Source organism: Pseudophryne corroboree, chromosome 6 (genome assembly GCF_028390025.1).
Source record: "Pseudophryne corroboree isolate aPseCor3 chromosome 6, aPseCor3.hap2, whole genome shotgun sequence".
Lineage (NCBI taxonomy): Eukaryota > Metazoa > Chordata > Amphibia > Anura > Myobatrachidae > Pseudophryne > Pseudophryne corroboree.
In genome coordinates, this window is record NC_086449.1 from 396,056,561 (window position 1) to 396,066,837 (window position 10,277).

Sequence of the window (10,277 nt, forward strand, 5' to 3'; positions counted from 1 at the left end):
GTCATGGGAACACTGATGCTTCAAGTAAATACAAGTTTGTAGAAATAATTCAAGGAATTGAAGTTTATGTATTTCTATGTATATCCTTGTATGTAATTTATGACTTATCTGATATTATAGACATGACCCCCACATAGTCCTTTACAGGTAGTTTCTGTGCACCCAGTGGCTGCACACTATTAGGATAATGATCCTTTTGATTTTTGTTGATAACAAACATTTAAATGAAAAGTACATTTAATTTGCCTATTTAACATGTTTATGTGTCCACAAAGCAAGAAGACTCCAGTAACAATGGAATTGTCTTTTGGGACTATGATGGTATTAGTATGGATCAAATGGCAAATATAAAGAGTTTAGATGTCTAATGTAAACATCATTATCATTTGAAAATCAATTAGCTCCTTACACTAACCTTGGAGTCATCATTTGTAAGCTGCTAATGTGAGCATTGGTTATTTGCTTTAATTAAGTGGAGACAGGGTGGATTTTGTCTCTTGGTAAAGAGTTGCAGGAATGAGAAAACGAAGCTTACAACAAAACAGGTGTCTGGCTCAGGCCTAGGCGAGGCCGGTTCTCATTGTCTTTTAAGCTTAAATGGACATTTGCTGTTTTAGGAATTGCTGAAGGTTCTGGAAATAATGCACAAATGAGCCTGTGCTCTCTAGGAATAAGTTATCTGTTGCATTACTTGTGTACACAGTATATACAGTATGCACATGCGATACTATAGTCTGACTCTTTTTGTGTAAATCTATGATATGAATAATAAATCATATGAACTATCCATATAGGCAATGCGTAACTAACACTGTATCTATATAATACCTATCAACATGTTACAGCTTCAATTTGAGATCCTTCACATGCTGAAAATGCGTGTGCCAGAAAGTGGTTGTGGCCTCACAGAAAGGGTGTGTGGTCTCACTCCACCCCCACCCCACCATATCTGCCCCACCTACAGTGCACATGAGGCCTAATTCAGAGTTGATCACAGCAGCAAATTTGTTAGCAGTTGGGCAAAACCATGTGCATTGAGGGGGGGGGGGGGGGGCAGATATAACATATGCAGAGAGAGTTAGATTTGGGTGGGGTGTGTTCAAACTTCAAACTGAAATATAAATTGCAGTGTAAAAATAAAGCAGTCAATATTTACCCTGCACAGAAACAAAATAACCCACCCAAATCTAACTCTCTCTGTAAATGTTATATCTGCCCCCCCCCCCCCCCCCCCCTGCAGTGCACATGGTTTTGCCCAACTACTAACAAATTTGCTGCTGCGATCAACTCTGAATTACCCCCATGGTTTTGTCCATTAGAGAAAAATGTTGCTGCTGCGATCAGGTCTGAATTAGGTCCAAAGTACAAACTAATCAGTTTCTAACTGTCATTTTTGTAACACAGTCTATAAAATTGCAGTTACAAGATGATTGGTTGAGACTTTCTCTCTCTCCAAAGTTTGATACATCTCCCCCAAAATGGTACGAGTGCCCAGTTCGCAAACTTACAATTTATAGTTATTCTGTCTTTTTCCTTTACTATCCCAACAGGGCCTTAGTTTGTCCTTCTCCCATGGTTGCAAGGACAAATACTTCATCTAAGCATGCAAGTACTCTATCAATGCAAAAATGGTTGGCTTAGGAGTTTTTTCTCTAATGATGCCCATTTACCTATCCCAGTAAAGGGCATTACCAGGCCAGAGTTCTAACCTCTTGATAATAATTAGAATAACACTCTGTACTGTCTTATCCTAGCTGCTGCAGTCTTTTACGGAGGATCGCAAAAGCACATTTGCGATCTTTGTTCCAATGCGTCTACTGCACATGCTCGCTATTACCGTAGTCTTTCGCTACCATCCACCTGGTAAGGATGTGCCTCTGTGTGTTTCCCAAGAGGAGATTGTGCCAGACAATACTGGCTGGGTACACTAATAAGCCACTGTGTCACCACTGCTTACCCCCCAGTATATTGTACAGTATCTGCAGGTGTGTGCTCAAGACATCACATGCTGCCTGCATTAACCCACTCCTGGCTGGATCTGTTCATACTGCATGTTCCTGCATAGTGTTGCATTAAACCTATATTATCTCACATCCTGCTGTTCTATCTGGTTAATAAACCAATGCATGGTTAAGCAATTCATTATGTGCACTGGCCTCCATCACACATTGCTTACAGTTATCAACATATTTTCTGCCCATAGATAAGGAAAGCTGCAGCTTTCATTTTGTCTTCTGTTTAGTTAGAGACTTTGTTCCTGTGCCATAGGATTCCACACTGTCACGCTGAGAGCAGCTAGTCGCAGAGGATTGTATTAGGGAAGAATGTATCCGGATGATCTCTGGACAACTGCCTGTGCGTAATGGACTGCTGAACACTTGTCACAGCTTTGTTTAGACGTATTTGGCTCTAACCTCTCAGCACTTTTGTCACCATTTATATCACATCATGAAAACGTATATCAACCATTTTTGTCCATAAGCTGCAGATTCAAGTCACTCTTCTCTTCAAATGACTTCTGCAGCAGCCTCATTAAAATAGATTATTACCTTAGTTTGACATTTATCATGTGCTGACTAGACGTTGCGTCTACTTTCGTGATTGCTTTCTCCCCATCACCAGTGCTTGATATAACTTCAGAAGCACTTTTGGAAAATTGATCATCTATTGTCTAAGTTTATTTTGAGAAGCAATGTCCCCAGTATCTATAAACACAGATTGTTCTGCATTGTGTGCAAACGACAAACCTTTGGCATATATCAACAGCTTTTTTTGATACTTTTATACATTTTAATTACTTTTCTTTACTTCATTAAAAACATTGCTTCTTTTTGTTGGGGGTGTGCTCCAATGCGCTAACCCGGGATCCTCTGTACACAGAGGAGCAGGGGTAGATCAGATGGGGCTGTTAGTTTGATGCCCACTTAACACTTCTTGTCTGCTCAGTACTGTTGGTCGCTGTATATCCAGGGTCAGATAGTGGAAAAGGGGTATTTCCACTATCTGACCCTGGATTTGGAACATGGTTTCAAGACAGCCCAGGTCAGACCTGGGACATGACCCCTTTTCCACTGGGACGCGTACCGGGAATAGCCTGAGTTGACGCCATTTACACTGCACCCGGTTTCAGTGTCTTCTGTCCGGCACTTGGAGATGACGTCATCTCCAAGCGCCGGTAAAACCATCAGATCGGGACCCTCAGGGCATGTCCTCAGTCCCATTAAGCCATGACCCCTAATTTGAAGGTGCCCACCATCATGCTGGGGGCAAGCCCAGCACTCTGGGAGCTGCTGGGCTGCCCACAGCCTCTGGCAAAAACACCTTTCCCGGCCAGCGCAGCTGTCTGCATGGTAGGCATGCATGCGCTGTCCCCCCAAACCTCCCGGACACCCGTGAGACACTGCGGTCAGGATGGTATGGGCTCTAGACATGCTTCAAACGTGTCTTGGGTCAGATGACTCGGGTAAACTGTTTACACTACACCTTAACCCGAGTCATTACCGGGTCCAACCCAGGTAACTATGATTCAGGTTTTTTTTTTAGGGAGCCGTTTCCACTACCAAAAACCTGGGTCAATGCACACCCCCGTGCAAAAAAATCTGTTTTTTTAAGCTAGTGGAAAAGGGGTATTACTGTGTACATCATGCCGGGAGAAAGAGGAAACTCCTTCTGCTATCCTGGACATGACCCCTTATCAACCCAGAGTTCAGCAGTGTGTGCTGGGCTGGGGAGGGTGGCTGCTGCTGCTGGTAACATAACATGCGCTGATAACGCTTATCTGCCATACTGAGTACTCATACATCTACCCTTGAGTGTGGAAGAAGAGTTTAAATCCTACAAACTGCCTATACCAAACACAGTGACAAAGAGTGAAGAGAAGGAAACAGGAAAGTCTTTTATTCTCATACTGAGAATATGTGTAGCACAATATTTATCAAGACATAAGCATGAGTTTTGCGAAGTGGCAGACTCAGAAAATTCTGCCACGTTGAAGTTTGCTATGGAGATGCAACTTAAGAGGTGAAAACTATGGAAAGTCACAAATGATCCTGGCAACAACCCAGTAAAAAAAGTAATTGAGTGAGAAATCCAAGTTGAAAGATCTATGACCAGCACATGGCCGCAACTATGGGGGGCTAATGAGGCATGTACCTCAGGTGCAGAATCTGAGAGGGCGCAGAGATGGGTACTCTGCCTCCCCTCCTTTCAGCCCTTCTTCCAGGTCCAAAAACCCTCACTGCAGGTACCCGGTCCCCAGCATCACCAATGTGGACTCCTGGGAATCTTCCCCCTCCCAGGAAACTAAAACGCTAATGGATGAGGCAGGGGCAGTGACCATGAACTCTCCAGCTGCCCCTTTTAATTTCCCGAGCGCTGGTCCATGACCGCTCACATGCTCCTGTGCCTGTGTGAGCACTGTCTGCCCCCTGGCCTGTTCCCCAGCGCCTCCTCCTTCCCGCAACTCCACCAGATGAGGACAGGACCCTAAGGGGCTACCTATTGCTGGGTCCCAGACAGAAATCTCGGTGCAGGTCCCCTGCTTCTCAGTACCACCAATGTGGCCTCCTGGGGAAAAACCCACTCCTAGCAACTAGAACACTTATGAATGGGGCAGGGGTGGCCATTCACACACTCCGTGCCTGTGTAAACTATATCTGCCCCTGGCCCTGTTGCTCAGTGCCTCCCCCTTCCTGCATAGCAGCTCCACTAGAAAAGGAAAGTGTGAGAGGAAGCAGCTGCAGATGATAATTAGCCTGAGGTGAGGTCTCTATACGCCAGGACAGCTGCTGCCTCCCAAAGAGTGGTCCTAGGTTCCGACTGGCATGCAGGGCTTTGTAGTCCTACAACAGTTGGCCAGTTGGAGTCCTCCTCCCGTCAGTGATACACAGTGATACAGTGATTGCATGGCTTATATCAGGTATATAACACCAGCCAGTCCTAGGGACTCATCTCTGCAGCCAGGATAACATGCATTGTATGTCCCCCCTACACAGAAAGTTTGTACTCCTCCTCCTTAATTGACCCTAGGTCCTGACTGGCATGCTGGTCTTTGTAGTCCTACACAGTTGGCCAGTCAGAGTCCTCCACAATACTGTATCTGAGGTGCATGTTAGTTTTCTTGTATTCCTATTGTCCTAGGGAATGTGTGCTGGATGCACCGTGACGGTGCTGTTTGTCACTTTGCCAAATGTTTATTACTGTGTTTTTGACATGGTTCCAAAGTGTGTGTTTGTGTGCATAGGGGGAGGGGGATCAAATTACTGCTTTGCCCCGAGCGCCAAAAATCCTAGTTTCCGCCCTCGACCAGCACATCATTTGTTAGGCTAAAGAATCATACAAGATAGGCAAGCAGGTACCGTCTATTAATCAGCAAGGGTACAATGAAGCAATGTTTTTCAGATTTGGAATGGCGGACACCAGACCAGTTACTATGCCTGTAGATAAGACTGCAAATGTCTTTAAAGCTATATGTCCAACTCTGACTACAGAAACAGTGGAAATAAAGAACACTCCTAATCAAAGTGTTGTCATTAATGTACACAAGCATTGGCACACGACACAATATCACACACACAGTGATCTAAGTGAGGTAGTATGCAATTACTCCTAGAATACAACATTGGATGGCTGTTAAACATATCCTGGGATATTTAAAATTAACCAGATTTCAGTTTGGACACGCCTCTCTCAAATCCATATCTCTCTGCACATTTAAATCTGTCCAACTTGCAGTGCAGCATGGTTTTACCAAGGTGCACAGATCCTTGCTCTTTTTTTACTTTATTCCCAGCTCAGAATCAGGCCATTGTCTTCAATGTCCACAAAGGTGTGACTAAATAAAGATTGATCTCACAGTTTAATAAAAAGACAAAAAAAAAAAAACAGATGACTCTTAATGCAATCAATATTTGAATGTCTATTTTGACACAATGAATAGTAAAATGATCAAGTGTCACTGACAGTTCAACTATGTATTTTAGACTATTTTACCCATTTGCCTAAATAACTCCAGGTTATTGTCGGGTTGATCTGGGTTGCGCCTCAGTGTAAAAAGGATCCTGACAAAAATCCTGGGTCGACTGACTTGGCAATACAATCCGGACTATGGATCAGTGTAAATGGGTGACCTGGGTCATCCAAACCAGGTCCTGTTACAAGTCTGTGGAGAGACGGCTCACTGGCACTTGGAGGTGATGTACAGCCTGCGGTGTAAACAGGGTTTCAAACTGCTGTGACACTGCTTGAAACCCATGTTCAGTGACTCAGGCTCGACCTGAGTTGGCAGTAGTGATGTGCACCGGAAATTTTTCGGGATTTGTGTTTTGGTTTTGGGTTCGGTTCCGCGGCCGTGTTTTGGGTTCGGACGCGTTTTGGCAAAACCTTACCGGAAATTTTTTGTCGGATTCGGTTGTGTTTTGGATTCGGGTGTTTTTTTCAAAAAACACTAAAAAACAGCTTAAATCATAGAATTTGGGGGTCATTTTGATCCCATAGTATTATTAACCTCAATAACCATAATTTCCACTCATTTCCAGTCTATTCTGAACACCTCACAATATTATTTTTAGTCCTAAAATTTGCACAGAGGTCGCTGGATGGCTAAGCTAAGCGACACAAGTGGCCGACACAAACACCTGGCCCATCTAGGAGTGGCACTGCAGTGTCAGACAGGATGGCACTTGAAAAAAATACTCCCCAAACAGCACATGATGCAAAGAAAAAAAGAGGCGCAATGAGGTAGCTGTGTGACTAAGCTAAGCGACCCTAGTGGCCGACACAAACACCTGGCACATCTAGGAGTGGCACTGCAGTGTCAGACAGGATGGCACTTGAAAAAAATACTCCCCAAACAGCACATGATGCAAAGAAAAAAAGAGGCGCAATGAGGTAGCTGTGTGACTAAGCTAAGCGACCCTAGTGGCCGACACAAACACCTGGCCCATCTAGGAGTGGCACTGCAGTGTCAGACAGGATGGCCCTTCAAAAAAATACTCCACAAACAGCACATGATGCAAAGAAAAAAATAGGCGCAATGAGGTAGCTGTGTGACTAAGCTCAGCGACCCAAGTGGCCGACACAAACACCTGGCCCATCTAGGAGTGACACTGCAGTGTCAGGCAGGATGGTCCTTAAAAAAAATACTCCCCAAACAGCACATGGTGCAAAGAAAAATTAAAGAAAAAAGAGGTGCAAGATGGAATTGTCCTTGGGCCCTCCCAACCACCCTTATGTTGTATAAACAGGACATGCACACTTTAACGAACCCATCATTTCAGCGACAGGGTCTGCCACACGACTGTGACTGAAATGACTGGTTGGTTTGGGCCCCCACCAAAAAAGAAGCAATCAATCTCTCCTTGCACAAACTGGCTCTACAGAGGCAAGATGTCCACCTCATCATCATCGTCCGATTCATCCCCCTCCTCACAGATTATTAATTCGTCCCCACTGGAATCCACCATCTCAGGTCCCCGTGTACTTTCTGGAGGCAATTGCTGCTGGTGAATGTCTCCACGGAGGAATTGATTATAATTCATTTTAATGAACATCATCTTCTCTACATTTTCTGGAAGTAACCTCGTACGCCGATTGCTGACAAGGTGAGCGGCTGCACTAAACACTCTTTCGGAGTACACACTGGAGGGAGGGCAACTTAGGTAGAATAAAGCCAGTTTCTGCAAGGGCCTCCAAATTGCCTCTTTTTCCTGCCAGTATACGTACGGACTGTCTGACGTGCCTACTTGGATGTGGTCACTCATATAATCCTCCACCATTCTTTCAATGGTGAGAGAATCATATGCAGTGACAGTAGACGACATGTCAGTAATCGTTGGCAGGTCCTTCAGTCCAGACCAGATGTCAGCACTCGCTCCAGACTGCCCTGCATCACCGCCAGCGGGTGGGCTCGGAATTCTTAGCCTTTTCTTCGCACCCCCAGTTGCGGGAGAATGTGAAGGAGGAGCTGTTGACGGGTCACGTTCCGCTTGACTTGACAATTTTCTCACCAGCAGGTCTTTGAACCCCTGCAGACTTGTGTCTGCCGGAAAGAGAGATACAACGTAGGTTTTAAATCTAGGATCGACCACGGTGGCCAAAATGTAGTGCTCTGATTTCAACAGATTGACCACCCGTGAATCCTGGTTAAGCGAATGAAGGGCTCCATCCACAAGTCCCACATGCCTAGCTGAATCGCTCTGTTTTAGCTCCTCCTTCAATCTCTCCAGCTTCTTCTGCAAAAGCCTGATGAGGGGAATGACCTGACTCAGGCTGGCAGTGTCTGAACTGACTTCACGTGTGGCAAGTTCAAAGGGTTGCAGAACCTTGCACAACGTTGAAATCATTCTCCACTGCGCTTGAGACAGGTGCATTCCACCTCCTTTGCCTATATCGTGGCCAGATGTATAGGCTTGAATGGCCTTTTGCTGCTCCTCCATCCTCTGAAGCATATAGAGGGTTGAATTCCACCTCGTTACCACCTCTTGCTTCAGATGATGGCAGGGCAGGTTCAGGTATTTTTGGTGGTGCTCCAGTCTTCTATACGCGGTGCCTGAACGCCGAAAGTGGCCCGCAATTCTTCGGGCCACCGACAGCATCTCTTGCACGCCCCTGTTGTTTTTTAAATAATTCTGCACCACCAAATTCAAGGTATGTGCAAAACATGGGACGTGCTGGAATTTGCCCAGATGTAATGCACGCACAATATTGCTGGCGTTGTCCGATGTCACAAATCCCCAGGAGAGTCCAATTGGGGTAAGCCATTCTGCGATAATCTTCCTCAGTTGCCGTAAGAGGTTTTCAGCTGTGTGCGTATTCTGGAAAGCGGTGATACAAAGCGTAGCCTGCCTAGGAACGAGTTGGCGTTTGCGAGATGCTGCTACTGTTGCCGCCGCTGCTGTTCTTGCAGCGGGAGGCAATACATCTACCCAGTGGGCTGTCACAGTCATATAGTCCTGAGTCTTCCCTGTTCCACTTGTCCACATGTCCGTGGTTAAGTGGACATTGGGTACAACTGCATTTTTTAGGACACTGGTGAGTCTTTTTCTGAGGTCTGTGTACATTTTCGGTATCGCCTGCCTAGAGAAATGGAACCTAGATGGTATTTGGTACCGGGGACACAGTACCTCAATCAAGTCTATAGTTGGCTCTGAATTAACGATGGATACCGGAACCACGTTTCTCACCGCCCAGGCTGCCAAGGCCTCAGTTATCCACTTTGCAGCAGGATGACTGCTGTGATATTTCATCTTCCTCGCAAAGGACTGTTGTACAGTCAATTGCTTACTGGAAGTAGTACAAGTGGTCTTCCGACTTCCCCTCTGGGATGACGATAGACTCCCAGCAGCAACAACAGCAGCGCCAGCAGCAGTAGGCGTTACACTCAAGGATGCATCGGAGGAATCCCAGGCAGGAGAGGACTCGTCAGACTTGCCAGTGACATGGCCTGCAGGACTATTGGCTTTCCTGGGTAAGGAGGAAATTGACACTGAGGGAGTTGGTGGTGTGGTTTGCAGGAGCTTGGTTACAAGAGGAAGGGATTTACTGGTCAGTGGACTGCTTCCGCTGTCGCCCAAAGTTTTTGAACTTGTCACTGACTTATGATGAATGCGCTGCAGGTGACGTATAAGGGAGGATGTTCCGAGGTGGTTAACGTCCTTACCCCTACTTATTACAGCTTGACAAAGGCAACACACGGCTTGACACCTGTTGTCCGCATTTGTGTTGAAATAATTCCACACCGAAGAGCTGATTTTTTTTGTATTTTGACCAGGCATGTCAATGGCCATATTCTTCCCACGGACAACAGGTGTTTTCCCGGGTGCCTGACTTAAACAAACCACCTCACCATCAGAATCCTCCTTGTCAATTTCCTCCCCAGTGCCAGTAACACCCATATCCTCATCCTGGTGTACTTCAACACTGACATCTTCAATTTGACTATCAGGAACTGGACTGCGGGTGCTCCTTCCAGCACTTGCAGGGGGCGTGCAAATGGTGGAAGGCGCAAGCTCTTCCCGTCCAGTGTTGGGAAGGTCAGGCATCGCAACCGACACAATTGGACTCTCCTTGGGGATTTGTGATTTCGAAGAACGCAGTTCTTTGCTGTGCTTTTGCCAGCTTAAGTCTTTTCTTTTTTCTAGCGAGTGCTTCCATCCTCATTTGAAGCTGAACCACTAGCCATGAACATAGGCCAGGGCCTCAGCCGTTCCTTGCCACTCCGTGTCGTAAATGGCATATTGGCAAGTTTACGCTTCTCCTCAGATGCTTTTAATTTTGAT

At 45.8% G+C, this 10,277-nt stretch overlaps 1 long non-coding RNA gene across 3 annotated transcripts in view; it reads right to left on the minus strand.

The window, feature by feature from the left end:
* LOC134935319 (uncharacterized) overlaps positions 1 to 928 on the minus strand; it is a 73,779-nt gene extending 72,851 nt beyond the window's left edge. For all 3 annotated transcript variants that reach the window (XR_010180053.1, XR_010180054.1, XR_010180052.1), the window contains exon 1: positions 829 to 928. This is a non-coding gene — a long non-coding RNA (uncharacterized LOC134935319). The remainder of the gene's footprint in view (positions 1 to 828) is intronic.
* Positions 929 to 10,277: the final 9,349 nt, after the last annotated feature.